This window comes from Schistocerca cancellata, chromosome 4 (assembly GCF_023864275.1).
Source record: "Schistocerca cancellata isolate TAMUIC-IGC-003103 chromosome 4, iqSchCanc2.1, whole genome shotgun sequence".
Lineage (NCBI taxonomy): Eukaryota > Metazoa > Arthropoda > Insecta > Orthoptera > Acrididae > Schistocerca > Schistocerca cancellata.
Window position 1 is genome coordinate 809478965 of NC_064629.1, and position 18074 is coordinate 809497038.

The 18074-nt window shown below is 44.5% G+C and overlaps 1 non-coding gene across 1 annotated transcript; it reads left to right on the top strand.

Moving 5' to 3' along the window:
* Positions 1-2073: 2073 nt before the first annotated feature.
* Trnat-cgu (transfer RNA threonine (anticodon CGU)) lies at positions 2074-2148 on the top strand. The gene has a single exon. It is a non-coding gene; the product is annotated as a tRNA-Thr (tRNA).
* The last annotated feature ends 15926 nt before the right edge of the window (positions 2149-18074 follow it).

The following is an 18074-nucleotide window of genomic DNA, read 5'->3' on the forward strand; positions in this document are numbered from 1 at the left end:
AACGGTCCGGACACTTCGATGATGTCGTCCAGGATACCGAGCAGCATACATAGCACACGCCCGTTGGGCATATTTTTTCACAATAGCCATACATTAACACGATATCGACCTTTTCCGCAATTGGTAAACGGTCCATTTTAACACGGGTAATGTACCACGAAGCAAATACCGTCCGCACTGGCGGAATGTTACGTGATACCACGTCCTTATACGTTTGTGACTATTATAGCGCCATCTATCACAAAGCGAAAAAAGTGATCCAACTAAAACATTCATATTTCTTTACATACTACACGAATTGTAATTAAAAATGGGGGTTCTTATTTAAAAAAACGCAGTTGATATCCGTTTGACCTGTGGCAGCGCCATCTAGGGGATGGTTTCCCCCTTCAAGCTAGACGAGTTTCGTTCTTTGTAGTTTTTTCGTTTGATGCTTATTTCGTGAGATATTTGGCCCGGTCACTATCAATGGACCACCCTGTATATGGCGGCTATTTCATGTTTAACCACAGTACGGATTCCTTTTTCATTATCTGACTAAAAAAAATCTTAATATTCGCTATATATAATATTAAGAAACTTTTTTGAGTGTGATAATGAAAAAGGAACACGTACTGTGGTTAGAACATTGAATAGCCGCCGAACATAAATTACTGTTGTATTAATTTAGACTCGAAAGAGCGAAAGAAGATGAGGACATGGGATACGTACTCTTGAACTCGTAACGCATGTTAAGGTGACGGGACAGACATTATGGGAAGTTTGGGTTAATGTATATGTCTTCACTCACAATATGCTGCGACATAAATAATTTTATTTATTTCAGTTTTCACCCATGGGCGTTGGTACTAATCGACAATAACACCGAGACCAGCGGTACGTATTGGAGAAAATGGGAGTTCAAATCACCGTACGCCAGCAAAATTTAGTGTGTCCGCTGTTTATCTGAAGTCATGAAGGTGAATATAGTGATTGTTTCTTTAAAAAGAACGTGGCCGAATTCCTCCTTCTCCATTCTTATCCAATTCGAGTTTGTGCTCTGTCTCTAATGGCTCGTCGTATGTAATATTCCTCTTTCCCTTGCTTGCGATAAGTACTGATCATTTTCACAGCTAGACATTATTCAAACCGTACTAAAATTTGAAGACATTGATCCCAAGACAAACCCTACCACGGTAGCACTGTCCTATCCAATAAGAACTGGATGAACTAAAGTAGGTATGCAGCATTCGACAAAAATGTCTTATAGAGTTCCCTAGGGAATTGGCCATCTTACTGTAAGTCAGTGGCTTGTCCTCTTCATGTTATACATCATATTTCAAAAAGAATACTAAATATTTTAGGAAGTGGTAGTATAGATCAATTCGAATGAAACATTGCATATAACACGTGTATAATCTTTATTGGATACAGAGATACACACATATCACAAAGATAACCTTTCGTTTCGCGTCTTGGTACTCTAACTGCTGTGGGTTTAGTTATCGATTGTCAGTTTTATTTTGAAGTGCAAGTCTTGAAGTTGTGCTTGAGTTCTCACAACTGAATTTTTTAACTATATATGACGGTAGTATCTGTTCCCGAAAGAACAGTTACCGTGGATGACCATGCAGCTTTGCTAGAAATGAAATGATAATTAAATGGACACCCTAGCTGCAAACAGGCGTTGATGTACTTCATTGGGGACATGTTGAAAATGTGTGCCCCGACCGGGACTCGAACATGTCCCCAATGAAGTACATCAACGCCTGTTTGCAGCTAGGGTGTCCATTTAATTATCATTTCATTTCTAGCAAAGCTGCATGGTCATCCACGGTAACTGTTCTTTCGGGAACAGACTACCGTCATATATAGTTAAAATATGGCTTCCCGGCCATTGACCTTCTTGTGCGAACGCACACGCTATGCCCGAACTCGTACGGGACTTGGTAGATTAATCTGCCACGAGTAATGAGTATGATGGGCAAACATCTATTAGGCGCACTACGAATGTAGTGGTGTGGACATGTTGGGAATGTGGATCTCACGGGGAGCGTGCAAGGGATAAGTCCCTGCAGACGCACTGTCCTCTGTGCTCACGGTGGCTCAGATGGCTAGAGCGTCTGCCACGTAAGCAGGAGATCCCGGGTTCGAGTCCCGGTCGGGGCACACATTTTCAACATGTCCCCAATGAAGTACATCAACGCCTGTTTGCATCTAGGGTGTCCATTTAATTATCATTTCATGAATTTTTTACTGTGGTTGTGATATTTTGGCCAGTTCTGCTGTATAGTTTAAGCATACAGCACGTATTTAAAACGCCTAGTGTGCCAGTACGGTATTTGTGTGCGAGTTTTGCAATGGGAACGCTGCTGCTGCTAGTAGACAATACGGTAAATTATTTTCTAACCGCAGAGTACGAGAATCCTAGTGTTTTCAATAAATGCGCGGGACTGGTTCAACGTCCAGCTGCTCAAAATGGTTCAAATGGCTCTGAGCACTATGGGACTTAACTTCTGAGGTCATCTATCCCCTAGAACTTAGAACTACTCAAACCTAACTAACCTAAGGACATCACACAGCCCGCATCTCGTGGTCGTGCGGTAGCGTTCTCGCTTCCCACGCCCGGGTTCCCGGGTTCGATTCCCGGCGGTGTCAGGGATTTTCTCTGCCTCGTGATGGCTGGGTGTTGTGTGATGTCCTTAGGTTAGTTAGGTTTAAGTAGTTCTAAGTTCTAGGGGACTGATGACCTAAGATGTTAAGTCCCATAGTGCTCACAACCATTTGAGCCATTTTGACATCACACACATTGATGCCCGAGGCAGGATTCGACCTACGGCCGGCAGTCCAGTTGTGACATGTCATCTGAACGTGCTTGCCCGCATCTCGTGATCGTGCGGTAGCGTTCTCGCTTTCCACGCCCGGGTTCCCAGGTTCGGTTCCCGGCCGGGTCAGGGATTTTCTCTGCCTCGTGATGGCTGGGTGTTGTGTGATGTCCTTAGGTTAGTTAGGTTTAAGTAGTTCTAGGGGACTGATGACCTAAGATGTTAAATCCCATAGTGCTCAGAGCCATTTGAACCATTTTGAACGTGCATATAAACATAGTGTGGATGTTGTGGAAGACATTATTTGGTTTCTGTAAGGTAGAACTTCAATAAGTACACGCAGGATTTCCACACTTGTTGACGAATTGATTATTCAGATTATGAATTGTAACAGACCTAGGAAGGCCAAGGGTACCGACTGATCGCCGTGTCATCCTCTGCCGATAGGCGTCACTGGATGCGGATATGGAGAGCCATGTGGTCACCTCACTGCTCTCCCGGCCGTTCTCAGGTTTCGTGACCATGGCCGCTACTTCTCAATCAAATAGCTCCTCAATTAGCCTCACAAGGGCTTAGTGCGCCCCGCTTGCCAATAGCGCTAGTCAGACGCGGACGGTGACCCATCCAAGTGCTAGCCAAGCCACACAGCTTTTAACTCCTGTATCTGACGGGAACCGGAGTTACCACTGCGGCAAGGCCGTTGGCTATTTTATGAATAGTGCTGCCTCATAAAAGATCGCCAAGGTGACCTCAGAAAATCTACAAGTGGTGGTGTCAAGATAGTTCGAAAGTGAATTGAGGTCGCCGGTGGAATGTATGAAAATTAACATCGAATTTAATCATTTGCCTTTGCTTAATACGTTCTGTGGGTATTTGTTTGAGTTACTTGCTAGCATTTGTATCTCTACACGCAATAAAAATTTAACACATTTTACGTAGAACGTTTTATTTGAATACGTCTGTGCTAGCACCTCCTTAAATATTTACTACTTCTCCTGAAACATCACATCTAGATTTCTGCTCTTCTACGCAACCGTTCCCGCAGACGAGGTCGCTGAGTCATTAAAATAAAGCCACAACATCTTGGCTTCTGGCTGAGATGAATACCGATAAAATAAAAATAAAATCTAAATATAAAAAGTGGAAATTTTATGCATTATTCTCCGTAATAAGTGGATAGATGAAAGAAAGGAACACTCCACTCTAGACTAAATGCGGTTCTGCTCGCAATCTAGTTTTCATTCATGTTGAAGCTGGAGGTCCTACTTCAACCATTGTGGCCGTTGTCATAAGAATACTGTTAAAAGGTTTTTACTGAATGTTAACATCATTTCTGCCCAAACATCAACGGTAGCAGAAAAGTATTTCCTGCTGTGGTTCAATAGGGTGGCAGTTTGCACGCTAGTACTGTCAAATTAGACTCTTGCTTGTCATAGCGATACTAGGATGGAAATGTGGCAACACAATAAGAAATAACAAATAACATTTACTAATACACTAATTATGATGGTATTTAACGCCGGTAACAGTTTGATGTGTCGTACTTGTAGTCCTCCTACAACTAACGTGGTTCAAATGGTTCAAAATGCTGTAAGCACTATGGGACTTAACATCTGAGGTCATCAGTACCCCAGACTTAGAACTACTTAAACCTAACTAACCGAAGGACATCACACACATCCATGCCCGAGGCAGAATTCGAACCTGCGACCATAGCAGCAGCGCGGTTCCGGACGGAAGCTCCTAGAACGGCTCAGCCACAGCGGCCGGCCTACAAATAATGTGATGAGATCTAAATAACACTGCTGTCTCTTGGCAGTCTATGTTATTGTCATTATGACTCAATGTATTATGCATAAACTCGTTTGGCTGTCTGCATTACTCCGTAAACAGCGAATGCTAAGTCGAAGTTCTCTTCTGAACAGCTGTGCTGCATAGCCTAGTGCAGAAACTGCTGGCAGTTGTCAGAACAGCTGATCTGCGGGAACTGTGGGCTCAAGGAATTGAAATGACTGCAGATACTGAACTAAGAGTGTGTCCACAGCACGTCGTGTTTTCTAAATGGTTCAAATGGCTCTGAGCACTATGGGACTTAACTTCTAAGGTCATCAGTCCCCTAGAACTTAGAATTACTTAAACCTAACTAACCTAAGGACATCACACACATCCATGCCCGAGGCAGGATTCGAACCTGCGACCGTAGCGGTCGCGCGGATCCAGACTGTAGCGCCTTTAACCGCTTGGCCACCCCGGCCGGCCGTGTTTTCTACCTGTCGGCAGTAACTTCATTTACGTCAGTACTAGGCGGAAGCAAAATAGTCCCCAGTTGACACTGCTCTTTCTGGAGGCTGGGAGCACTATCGCCGGACGAATACGACGCGGTGCTGGATGTGGCTACGGAAGCAGAAAGTGATTTTGATTATTGAGCGCCCTCTGGAGATGGCTGCTCTGAACTGAGAGGACACCTGGTGAGTGATGTATCTGTGTGATGGAGGCCTCTCGTGCTTTTGATATGCACCTCTTGAGCCATTTACACAACATCACCCCCCGGGGAGAGGGGGGTAGTCGAGGGGAAGGGGGGGGGAGCGGGTTCAGATGATTCAAAAATGGTTCAAATGGCTCTGAGCACTATGGGAATTAACATCTGAGGTCATCAGTCCCCTAGAACTTAGAACTACTTAAACCTAACTAACCTAAGGACATCATAAACATCGATGCCCGAGGCAGGAATCGAACCTACGACCGTAGCGGTCGCGCTGTTCCAGACTGTAGCTCCTAGAACCGCTCGGCCACCCCGGCCGGCGGGGGAGCGGGCAGGGGGACAAGTTATGAGGCCAGCTGGTCTGATTAGCTTCCTGCTTCCACGCTTGCCGACGTGCGTATTTGGTTTGTGCACATATGTTGCTCCCCTTGTCATTCACCAGCAGCACTGTGGTAATCCCTCACAAAACAACGGTGAGGCGGCCAGTCAAGCAGTTGCCATTTCGATGTCCGTAGGCTAGTATGGAGTGTGAAGCATGACATCCCCTTCCATCGGTTCGTTGCTGATTGGCTGCAGCTGGGCCTGCTGTTGGATGTGATGACGGGGGTGGCTGCCAGCTCCGTTCGAGGGTCCTCACACGGCTGGTTATATCTTTTGACTCTGTAAAAGAAAACAGCCTAAGAGTTTTGTGTAAATCATGTGAACCCAGTGAAGCTTGATTTCATTTTTATGGCGCATTGCGACTCCATTTGAACATGTAACTTTATACATGACATTGCCGAGCTGCTCTGTGACTATACCTGGTACCCATGTTTTTTCCCATCCTTGTACACTAAAATAAATGGTTGAAATGGCTCTGAGCACTATGGGACTTAACTTCTGAGGTCATCAGTCCCCTAGAACTTAGAACTACTTAAACCTAACTAACCTAAGGACATCACACACATCCATGCCCGAGGCAGGATTCGAACCTGCGACCGTAGCGGTCGCGCGGTTCCAGACTGAAGCGCGTAGAACCTCTCGGCCACCACGGCCGGCTACACTGAAATAAATGCAGGGTGATTAAGCCTCAAAATTTTGGTTTTACTGCTATCTATGTTCGTCTTGTGGATGCATGAGCGGCTTTAAAATTGACATTAATGTTTGCTGCAGTCTTCCTTGGAGTTTATCAGCTGGAGATTGTGCCTCAGGTGAAGTTACTCTGTACTGAGAAGATCATTAAAACACTGTCTTTATTTACAGCTGAACAAGCTTCGTGCGACTTGAAAGTTTGTGTGAACCTTTCAGCGAGATCGTGGGCCTCAGGATGAAACGGTGGAGTTCTGAAGTGTGTAATACCGATCGTTTCACGCAGTAGTATAAATTCCTGAGAAGAAAATTGTGTGCCATTATTAGTGATAATATATTTCGGCAATACTTCAGTAGAGAAGCCTGAATAACCTTTGTTGAAGATACCGACGACAGCGGTATCACAAATGGAAATTTTGAGAATGCGTCAACGATGATGAGCCAATAGCTTCCATAAACGGTTCTGTCAACTCATTATGCAGATGTGACCCTGGGTTCCAATGCCTGCTGGCATGGAAAATATTGTCGAGGCGAAGAGGACTGGTATTTTTGACATAAGTGGCATTTATCCAGCATCGTTTCAATGTCTTTGTCAATGGTTTTGCAGTAATAACGCTCTCTGGTAGTTCACTTGGTACGAGCAATGCTCCAATGGCATTGATGTAGCGTCTGTAGTACCGTAGATTTAAACATCGCAGGGATAACCATTGGTGTCATGGCCGATTATGAGTGTACCAGTATGACGTCTTTGTGCAGACGAAGGCCATTCATCGCATTCCAGTAAAATTTAACTTCTCATTAGTAGGCCATTCTGTCTGATTATGATGTTTGGTCTTAGACAAAACAGCAATTTGAGGTACAAGTTTGGCAATTAAGTCTGAGTCTACTGGGAAATTTTCCATGGTATCTTCACTGATGATATCTATTGAGAAACAAACATCAGCTGATGAATCAAACTATTTGTCTTGTACTATTGGCATACGTGAAACCAAATCCGCTATCGCACGTTGTGCTGTGGATTTGAGTACAATTTAATCATCGTAATTCGATAGTAGTAGTGCCCAGCGTTGCAAACGTTCAGCTGTCCATGTCGGAACAGTATTGTTCAGTCCAAAGGTAGCCACTGAAAGTTTGTAGTCTGTGAGGAGGATAAACTTACATCCGCGAATGCAATCATGAAATTTTTGGACTGCAAATATAATAGTGAGAGCCCCCTTCTTGATCTGATTATAATTTCTTCGTGCCACTGTCAGAATCATAGAAACTAACGCAACTAATATTTCAAAACCATATGCTGATGCGACAGAACAGAGAAATTCCATAGTCTGAAGCATCTGCAGCAACTGTGAACATTTTGTTCGGATCATATGTCGTAAGACATTTGGCGTCAAGGAAACATTGTTTTAATTTGTTAAATACTTGTTGGCATTCACTACCCGCCAGGTTAGCCGAGAGCGCTAACGCGCTGCTTCCTGGAGTCGGGTAGGCGCGCCGGCCCCGGATCGAATCCGCCCGGCGGCTTAACGACGAGGGCCGGTGTGCCGGACAGCCTGGATGTGGTTTTTAGGCGGTATTCCAAATCCCCCTAGGTGAATACCGGGCTGGTCCCCATGTCTCGCCTCGGTTACACGGCTCGCAGACATCTGAACACTTTCGCACTATTCCATGGATTCCACTAGTCGCAGACAGTTGGGGTACTCTAATTCCTTCCTGGGGAGTACAGGGTGGCGGCAGGAATGGCATCCGGCCACCCCTTCAACTAACATTGCCACATCCGATTAACCATGCTGACCCTCTGTATCCGCGGGACAAAAGGCACAAGCAAAAGAAAGACAGAAAGACTTGTTGGCATTCACTGTTTCAGTCCCATTTGATGCCTTTACTTAACAGATTTTGTAGTGTTTCACTGACAGAAGCCGTGTGAAAGATAAACCTTTCATAACAATTTATTTGTACCAATACGGGATATAACTGCTTAGCGTCCTTGGGAGCCGGAAGGTTTTTAAAGGCGTCAATATACTACGTTGTCGGCTTGATGCTGTGTGCAGACTCTAGGTGTCCTACGTATTGCGCTTCGCGTTGAAAGAAGATGCACTTGTTTTTATGTATATAGACTGAAGCGGCGAGTGAAAATTTTTTACCAGGGCCGGGAATCGAACCCGAGCCTCCTGCTTACTAGGCAGGTGAGTAAGCCAAGAAGCCACATTGGCTGGATGGATTACCCTGGCACATCTCCCTCCTCGGTCGAAATTCTCACTGCCGCCCCAATCTACTTCAAATTTCCCCTTACAAACGAACAGAATTGCCGAGGCTCTCCATGTTCTGTAATAGCACATCAGCATCTATGTAGAATGGGGCGGCAGTGAGAACTTGGATCGAGGAGGGAGGCGTGTCACGGTAATCCGTGTAGTTGTCTGAACGGCTGTGCCAAGGTGGCATAGTGGCCAGCGCACCTGCTCAGTAAGAGGAGACCTGAGTTCGATCCTCGGCCTTGATACTAATTTCCACTCGCCGCTTCAGACTATACACATAAAATCATATCTGTATGATACCAGGAAAGCCTCTGAAACTGTGTCATTTCATTTGCACTTGTTTTGTTCAAAATGGTTCAAATGGCTCTGAGCACCATGGGACTTAACATCTGAGGTCATCAGTCCCCTGGGACTTAGAACTACTTAAACCTAACTAACATAAGGACATCACACACGCCCATTCCCGAGGCAGGATTCGAACCTGCGACCGTAGCGGTCGCGCGGTTCCAGACTGATGCGCCTAGAACCGCTAGGCCACACCGGCCAGCACTTGTTTTGTTGCACTTCAGATTTGCCACCTGTAGAATTTTGAAAACAGATTCCAAATTCTGTAAGAGTTCCTGTGGAGTTCAACGTGAGACCGTTACGTCATCAAAATAGTAGACAGCGTTCAGAGTTTTCCGAATTAATTGTTGGAAATACCGCTGGAACAAACCCGATGCACTGGCTATTCCAAAGGGTAACCTTTTGTAAGAGAGACAAAATGGAGTATTTGTCGGCAAAAATCTCCTCGTATCTTTGTTCAGAGGGATTTGTAAATATCCTCCTTTAATGTCCAGTTTACAAAGTACACACCACTGACATCAGATCTTCCGGCTTGGCAATAGAATATGAGTCAGTAACAGATTGAGCATTAACCATCGAAGATGCGTGGTGAGCCGTTCAGTTTCTGTGCAACAATGATCAGTGTTGCCCGTCGGTTACTTGTTATTGCTACCATATCATCATTGTCAACAAGACGGTCGAGTTCCTGCTTTACTTTACTTGAACGCAAAAGGAATGTTGCGTGCTTTGCAAAATTTCGGTGCTGCCCTCGTCTTCAATATAACGTGTGCCTCGTAACTTTTGTTCTTACTTGTTGCTTCGAAAAAAAAATCACCATATTTTGCAACAGCTGTTTTAACTTTCCATTTGGAACGTCAGTTGGTTCAAATGCCTCTGAGCACTATGGGACTCAACATCTGAGGTCATCAGTCCCCTAGAACTTAGAACTACTTAAACCTAACTAACCTAAGGACATCACACACATCAATGCCCGAGGAAGGATTCGAACCTGCGACCGTAGCGGTCGCGCGGTTCCAGACTAAAGCGCCTAGAACCACTCGTTCACAGCGGCCGGCTGAACGTCAGTTGGAATTTGTCTATCTCCTTCATGAATAGTGAAGCCCAAAGCATTTAAGAGGTCCAGTCCTAGTAAATTAGTTGCTTTATTTGAACTTACCACCAAAAACGTAGTCTGTTTGGCATATTGTTAATAAGTAACATCTGTTGAAAGATGTCTTTTATTGGAATCTCCTGATTTTTGTAACTGAGCAGCGACCTCGGAAACTCTGCTGACTTCGGTGGTTCTAATTTTCGGTACACTTGTAGGTTAACGATTGGAATTGACGGCTCTGTGTCAATTTGAAAATTTATCGACACATTGTTAAGTAGAACTGTTACCAGTAACGACTTGTTCTTGATAGAAATGATCGCATTGACGTGACGTTTCGGCCGTGAACGTTTTAGAATTTCTACATCTTCGTTATGAACATTAAATGACTTTAATTATTAACCACTGCAGTATGTTTGAATGTCTGGTTTGTTGTCGGCTGTGCAGATTTCTGATCACTCAGACCTATGGCCGGTCTTTGTACAATAGTTTCAAAGTGCGTTCCGATAGACATAATTGTCTCTTTTGTGATTTACGCCACGTAGTGAACAAGATTGTAATTTAGCATTCCTGAATCTCTTTACTGACTGCTTCAGTCTTGCACAGTGTCCGAGCCGTCTTTTCCGGGTTTGGCTGTACCGGTCGCTAGGCCATTTCGGCTTTTTCCAAGTAGTGAATAGGTCAACGTCCTCACAATGTATTGGTTCAGCAGATACATGAATTTGTTCAAATGCCCAAATCAATGGCAGATAATCTTGTAAAGATGGGTTTGTTAGATTAAGAAGGTCAATCATTAATTTACTGTCAGGGGAGTGCACGATAAGGATAACGCGAATTAGTAGGTCTGCAAGATTTCTTACACTGGTCATTTTCACAATGAAATTTACGTTCGTAGTTCAGGCCTCGTATTTGAGTAATCCACTCTTTATAGCTTTGATTTAACTTCTTGAAACGATAAAAAATATCTATGTCTCGCAGAAGTATCATGCAGTTGTGTCTCGTAATATTTGTTGAGGATTTCTTTAATGACAGAACACGAGAGAGTCACAGGTTGACATGTAGGTGACAATTTCTGGAGTAGTTGAAATGCAGTGGGGCCTGAATAGGTGAGTAAAAATGATTCCGTTCCATATCACCTGATATCTGATGCGCTAGGAAATGCTGCTACAAAAAAATGGTTCAGATGGCTCTGAGCACTATGAGACTCAACTGCTGTGGTCATCAGTCCCCTAGAACTTAGAACTAATTAAACCTAACTAACCTAAGGACATCACACACATCCATGCCTGAGGCAGGATTCGAACCTGCGACCGTAGCAGCAGCGCGGCCCCGGACTGGAGCGCCTAGAACCGCACGACCACCGCGGCCGGCAATGCTGCTACAGACTCTGTATATATTTGTACCAGGCTTCACCTTTGCTACTATATGACGGAAATGGTGGTGGCTGCATCTTCGGTTGAGCCATGTCTGAAAAAATACTCATAACATGCCCGCATATCGTGGTCGTGCGGTAGCGTTCTCGCTTCCCACGCCCGGGTTCCCGGGTTCGATTCCCGGGAGGGTCAGGGATTTTCTCTGCCTCGTGATGGCTGGGTGTTGTGTGCTGTCCTTAGGTTAGTTAGGTTTAAGTAGTTCTAAGTTATAGGGGACTTATGACCACAGCAGTTGAGTCCCATAGTGCTCAGAGCCATTTGAACCATTTTACTCATAACACTTTATAAAATTTGCAGAAATCTTCCTGGAAAGGAAACAGATTAATAATCCTATAATCTAGTATGCTCAGATAATTTTATGCCGGTCACTATAGCCACAGGTATCAATTAAATAAAACATGCACTCAAAGGAATAATTCAAAATAAAATTGTCTGTATAATTCTGTAATTCGTTTCCCTTAGTGGTTCGTTTTTCTAGTCGCACTTATAGACGAGAATACTGTGGGTGTACGCTGCCTTGTTGTCAGTGTTGGGAGCTGACTAAAACATTAATATTGACTTAACTCGCTTTCAGTATTAGATATTGATCGAAATTTTTCACTTTTGCTCATTGACAGCGTTGTTAACTGACGAAAATTAGTGAAAACTTTCCACTTTTCCTCGTCGCCAGTGTTGAGATGTTATACCTGAAGGTTACTATTAATTTAGCCCAAACAACACGGTATCAAAAAAGTATTTCCTACTATGTTTCTATAAAATTGGTGATAGTTTTCAAGCTATTACTAACAAATTAGGAACTGGCTTGCCATGGCGGCATTGGAACAGAAATGTGGCAACACAATAAGAAATAACGAATAACAAAAAAATGTTCAAATGTGTGTGAAATCTTATGAGACTTAACTGCTAAGGTCATCAGTCCTTAAGCTTACACACTGCTTAAGCTAAATTATCCTAAGGACAAGCACACACACCCATGCCCGATGGAGGACTCGAACCTCCGCCGGGGCCAGCCGCACAGTCCATGACTGAAGCGCCTAGACCACTCGGCTAATCCAGCGCGGCATACGAACAATAGTTATTAGTAGCTATGATACAATATGGTACTTAACTTTGGTAACTGTTACATGCATAGTACTTGGTGTCCTGTACCTAATATAATGAAATCCAAAAAACTTTGCTGTCTCTTGGCATTCTACATTATTGTCACTATGAGAAGGTATTATGCAGACACTAGTTTGACAGTATCCATTACTTTGTAAATAGCGACTGCTAAGAAGGAACTATTTTCGTCTGAACAGAACTGAAATGAAAGGTTGTGTGGCGAGGGCCTCCCGTCGGGTAGACCCGTCGCCTGGTGCAAGTTTTTTTTAGGTGACGTCACTTCGGCGACTTGCGTGTTGATGGGGATGATTTGATGATGAAGACAACATAACACCCAGCCCCTGAGCGTATAAAATCTCCAACCCTGTCGGGAATCGAACTCGCGCCCATTGCTTGGCATCCTACCGCGCTGACCACTTTTTTTGCATTTTATTCGATGTTATTCGTTGTGTTTGCTCGTAGCTGAAGTTCGTTGTTGATCCCTTCACTGAGTTTTTTTATTACAGAGGCCAGCCAGCTCTCTGACCGAACACACTGAGCTACGGTGCCGGCATCCACTCAGCTATGGAGGCGGACTGAACAGAACTCACGGAGCTGTACTCCGTAGCACGTGCGAGAAATGGTGGCACTTGACGGATTAGCTGAACTGCAGGAATTTTCTGCTGGCGCTACAGAAACTGAACTGTCTGCAGGCCCTGAACTGAGAAATTGTCGGTGGCACTTCGTCTTTTCTGCTTGTCGACGGAAGGATCTCCACCTGCGCCAGTACTAGGCGGAAGCACAGTAGTCCCCACTTGAAAGTGCTCCCTCTGGCCGCTGGTAACACTATCACTGGACGAATACGACACTCTGATGGACGCGGGGTTGTGAAAGTAGAGAGTGGTCCCGACTAGTGAGTGTTATCTGCAGTCCACTGCTCGTAACTGAAAGGATGTCTGCCAAGTGATGTGCCTCTGTGGTTGGGGATCTCTCGTCGTGTACCTCTTGAGACATGTATACAATAAATACTATCATGTCCTATTTTGTCTCCATGCTAGTCGTCAAATATGGGGTACCTAGGAAACCTGCTTATCGGACCGTTAGACAAACAATTCAAACAAATCGTATTAATAAGTTTTATTACAAAAAGGAAAAGATTACAATACTTAACTTTGTCAATTAGACAGATGCGCCGCAAGTAAAAGGACGACATACAAAATAAGTAATCTTTTCAGTATAAGAGTTGCCAAGCCTGTGTTACATAGTGTGTACAAGCAAAGTAACGAGCGTTGACGCTTCTATAGAAGTGGCTAATCTTGAGGCTACTATTCTACTGGGGCGTCGCCAGTCGATCGCGGCGCTTATGTCCTCTTCACATAGGGGACACTACTGTCAAGTTGTCGTCCTGGAGGGAGATCCAGTCAGCGTGGATTGGCTGACGTCTTCTCACAGCCATCTCTTCTCTATCTTCCCCGACTGACGTGCCGGCGCTTGACTTTATGTCTTAACATGTCGTTGTAACAATATTCCAATCTTCATCTGAAATTAGTATTCATGTCATGATTATTCTTCTTTTTAAAAATTTAATTTGACGCTTATATACAAGGTGTTCGAAAATTCCCGTTGTAAACTTATAGGAATTGTAGAGGGGAGTGAGAACATAAGATTTTGAATAGGCTCTGAGCGCTATGGGACTTAACATCTGAGGTAATCAGTCCCCTAGAACGTAGAACTACTTAAACCTAACTAACCTAAGGACATCACACACATCCATGCCCGAGGCAGGATTCGAACCTGCGACCGGAGCGATCGCGCGGTTCCAGACTGTAGCGCCTAGAACCGCTCGGCCATCCCGGCCGGAACGACGGTTTCAATTCCGATGTTTAACTCATCCGCATATGCTTCAAAATTGAATTTGGCGTGACGTAGTACAATTATTAGGTAAGACTTCGAAAGGAAACATAACGCAACATCTGTTTACCACTTAAGCACATTTTTTTGTATTAACACTTAAACATTACGTGTGTTCATTATTCTAAAACAAAAAAAGAACCTAGCAAGCCATCAAATGGTTCAAATGGCTCTGAGCACTATGGGACTTAACTTCAGAGGTCATCAGTCCCCTAGAACTTAGAACTACTAAAACCTAACTAACCTAAGGACATCACACACATCCATGCCCGAGGCAGGATTCGAACCTGCGACCGTAGCAGTCACGCGGTTCCAAACTGAAGCGCTTAGAACCGCACGGCCACACCGGCCGGCCAGCAAGCCATCATCCTGGTCGTAAAGAACAGTAATGATGCACTACAACAACGGCTTGATATTGCGACCACTAACTTTGTTACAGATATTTTACTTACGAAGCATGTTCTGGTACACACTCTCTATCTTCAATTTCTAATGCAGCAACCAGAACTGGTGTCAGTAGATCTTCGTCTCTCTCGACAAGAGTCTCATGATTAAACTTTGCACTCGACCCAACAACAAGTCCACGTCATCCTGTCTGCCCTGTGGCATACCAGAACGAACAACTCGGAGACTTTTCTCTTTCCCTCATCAGACGTTGACGCGATACACATCAGAACTGTAACCATCGTAGAACGGAAACTGTACGTTTTCGGATAGCAGTCCGTACCTCCCGAATTAAGCTTCAAAAGCCATTACAACATACACAAAATTTCTTCATCGAATTAAATTGTTTAATTGTATTCGATTTCTGTGTGATAAACCAAATGATGTAATTAAATGGGCTCTGAGCACTATGCGACTTAACTTCTGAGGTCATCAGTCGCCTAGAACTTAGAACTAATTAAACCTCACTAACCTAAGGACATCACACACATCCATGCCCGAAGCAGGATTCGAACCTGCGACCGTAGCGGTCACGCGGTTCCAGACTGAAGCGCCTTTAACCGCACGGCCACACCGGCCGGCAATGATGTAATTAAGACAATACATTCTCTATTATGTAGTGCTGTGCAAAACTACACTACTGGCCATTAAAATTGCTACACCACGAAGATGACATGCTACAGACGAGAAATTTAACCGACAGTAAGGAGATGCTGTGATATGCAAATGATTAGGTTTTCAGAGCATTCACACAAAGTTGGCGCCGGTGGCGACACCTACAACGTGCTGACATGGGGAAAGATTCCAACCGATTTCTCATACACGAACAGCAGTTGACCGGCGTTGCCTGGTGAAACGTTGTTGTGAAGCCTCGTGTAAAGAGGAGAAATGCGTACCATCACGTTTCCGACTTTGATAAAGGTCGGATTATAGCCTATCGCGATTGCGGTTTGTCGTATCGCGAGATTACTGCTCGCGTTGGTCGAGATCCAATGACTGTTAGCAGAATATGGAATTAGTGGGTTCAGGATGGTAATACGGAACGCCGTGCTGGATCCCAACGGCCTCGTATCACTAGCAGTAGAGATGACAGGCATCTTATCCGCATGGCTGTAACGGATCGTGCAGCCACGTCTCGATTCTTGAGTCAACAGGTGGGGACGTTTGTAAGACAACAACCATCTTCACGAAGAGTTCCACGACGTTTGCAGCAGCATGGACTGTCAGCTCGGAGACCATGGCTGCGGTTACCCTTGACGCTGCATCACAGACAGGAGCGTCTGCGATGGTGTACTCAACGACGAACCTGGGTGCACGAATGGCAAAACGTCATTTTTTCGGATGAATCCAGGTTCTGTTTACAGCATCATGATGGTCGCATCCGTGTTTGGCGACATCGCGGTGAACGCACATTGGAAGCGTGTATTCGTCATCGCCATACTGGCGTATCACCCGGCGTGATGGTATGGGGTGCCATTAGTTACACGTCTCGGTCACCTCTTGTTCGCATTGACGGCACTTTCAACAGTGGACGTTACATTTCAGATGTGTTACGACCCGTGGCTCTACCCTTCATTCGATCCCTACGAAACCCTACATTGCAGCAGGATAATGCACGACCGCATGTTGCAGATCCTCTACGGGCCTTTATGGATACAGAAAATGTTCGACTGCTGCCCTGGCCAGCACATTCTTCAGATCTCTCACCAATTGAAAACGTATGGTCAATGGTGGCCGAGCAACTGGTTCGTCACAATACGCCAGTCACTACTTTTGATAACTGTGGTATCGTGTTGAAGCTGCATGGGCAGCTGTACCTGTACACTCCATCCAAGCTCTGTTTGACTCAATGCCGAGGCGTATCAAGGCCATTATTACGGCCAGAGGTGGTTGTTCTGTGTACTGATTTCTCAGCATCTATGCACCAAAATTGCGTGAGAATGGAATCAGATGTCACTTCTAGTATAATATATTTGTCCAATGAATACCCGTTTATCTTCTGCATTTCTTCTTGGTGTAGCAACTTTAATAGCCAGTAGTGTATAAAACAACGTAGTTGAGGTCATTAGAATACTTTACTGTGATGTAGGTGGTTTGAATCCCGATGGTGAGAGAAACTTTCATCACCACTATTTGATTGTCAAATGATTGATATACAGACTTTTTACCGACCTCCAACATTAAATTCCGAACCTGTCCTCAGGGTGTTATGGATTACATGTGAAACTTGATAATGATCATCCGTCGGAAGCAGACGTTAAGTTCGTTTGCCCCTTGGTACCGTACTACAAGAGAAAAATATGCAGTGCCTGTCCTATCCATTTCTATATTCTCCTAATCATCCACAACACTTAAAGGCAACATAACAACTCGGACTGGGTGCCTGTCAATGAGTGCAGTACTGCACCATTTTGTGCTTAAAACAAAATACAGGTGCATGTAACAGCGTACGTAGGGCCTGTGGGACTAAGGACACTAAGTCCGCATTAATTTCATCAATGAAGAAAGAATACAAAAGAATAAGGAGAAAGCATACCCACAGCGCATTGGATATTAAATATAAGGGGCGATCAAAAGGCTTCCGTTCGAGGTCCGTACAGTCCAGAATTGGTAAGCCAATCAGGCAAAAGCGCCGTGAGCATGAAGGCTATTATCCCACCGACGCACCAGAATGGAAATATCCCCGTGGTAAAACATCTACATCTACATCTACATGATTACTCTGCAATTCCCCATTTAAGTGCTTGGCAGAGGGTTCATCGAACCACAATCTTACTGTCTCTCTACCCTTCCACTCCCGAACAGCGCGCGAGAAAAACGAACACCTAAACCTTTCTGTGCGAGCTCTGATTTCTCTTATTTTATTTTGATGATCATTCCTACCTATGTAGGTTGGGCTCAACAAAATATTTTCGCATTCGGAAGAGAAAGTTGGTGACTGAAATTTCGTAAATAGATCTCGCCGCGACGAAAAACGTCTTTGCTTTAATGACTTCCATCCCTACTCACGTATCATATCTGCCACACTCTCTCCCCTATTACGTGATAATACAAAACGAGCTTTTGGAACTCATGTGGATCACCTCACACTTCTCGTTATTTAGCGTCAACTGCCACCTGCCACACCATACAGCAATATTTTCTAAATCGCTTTGCAACTGATGCTGG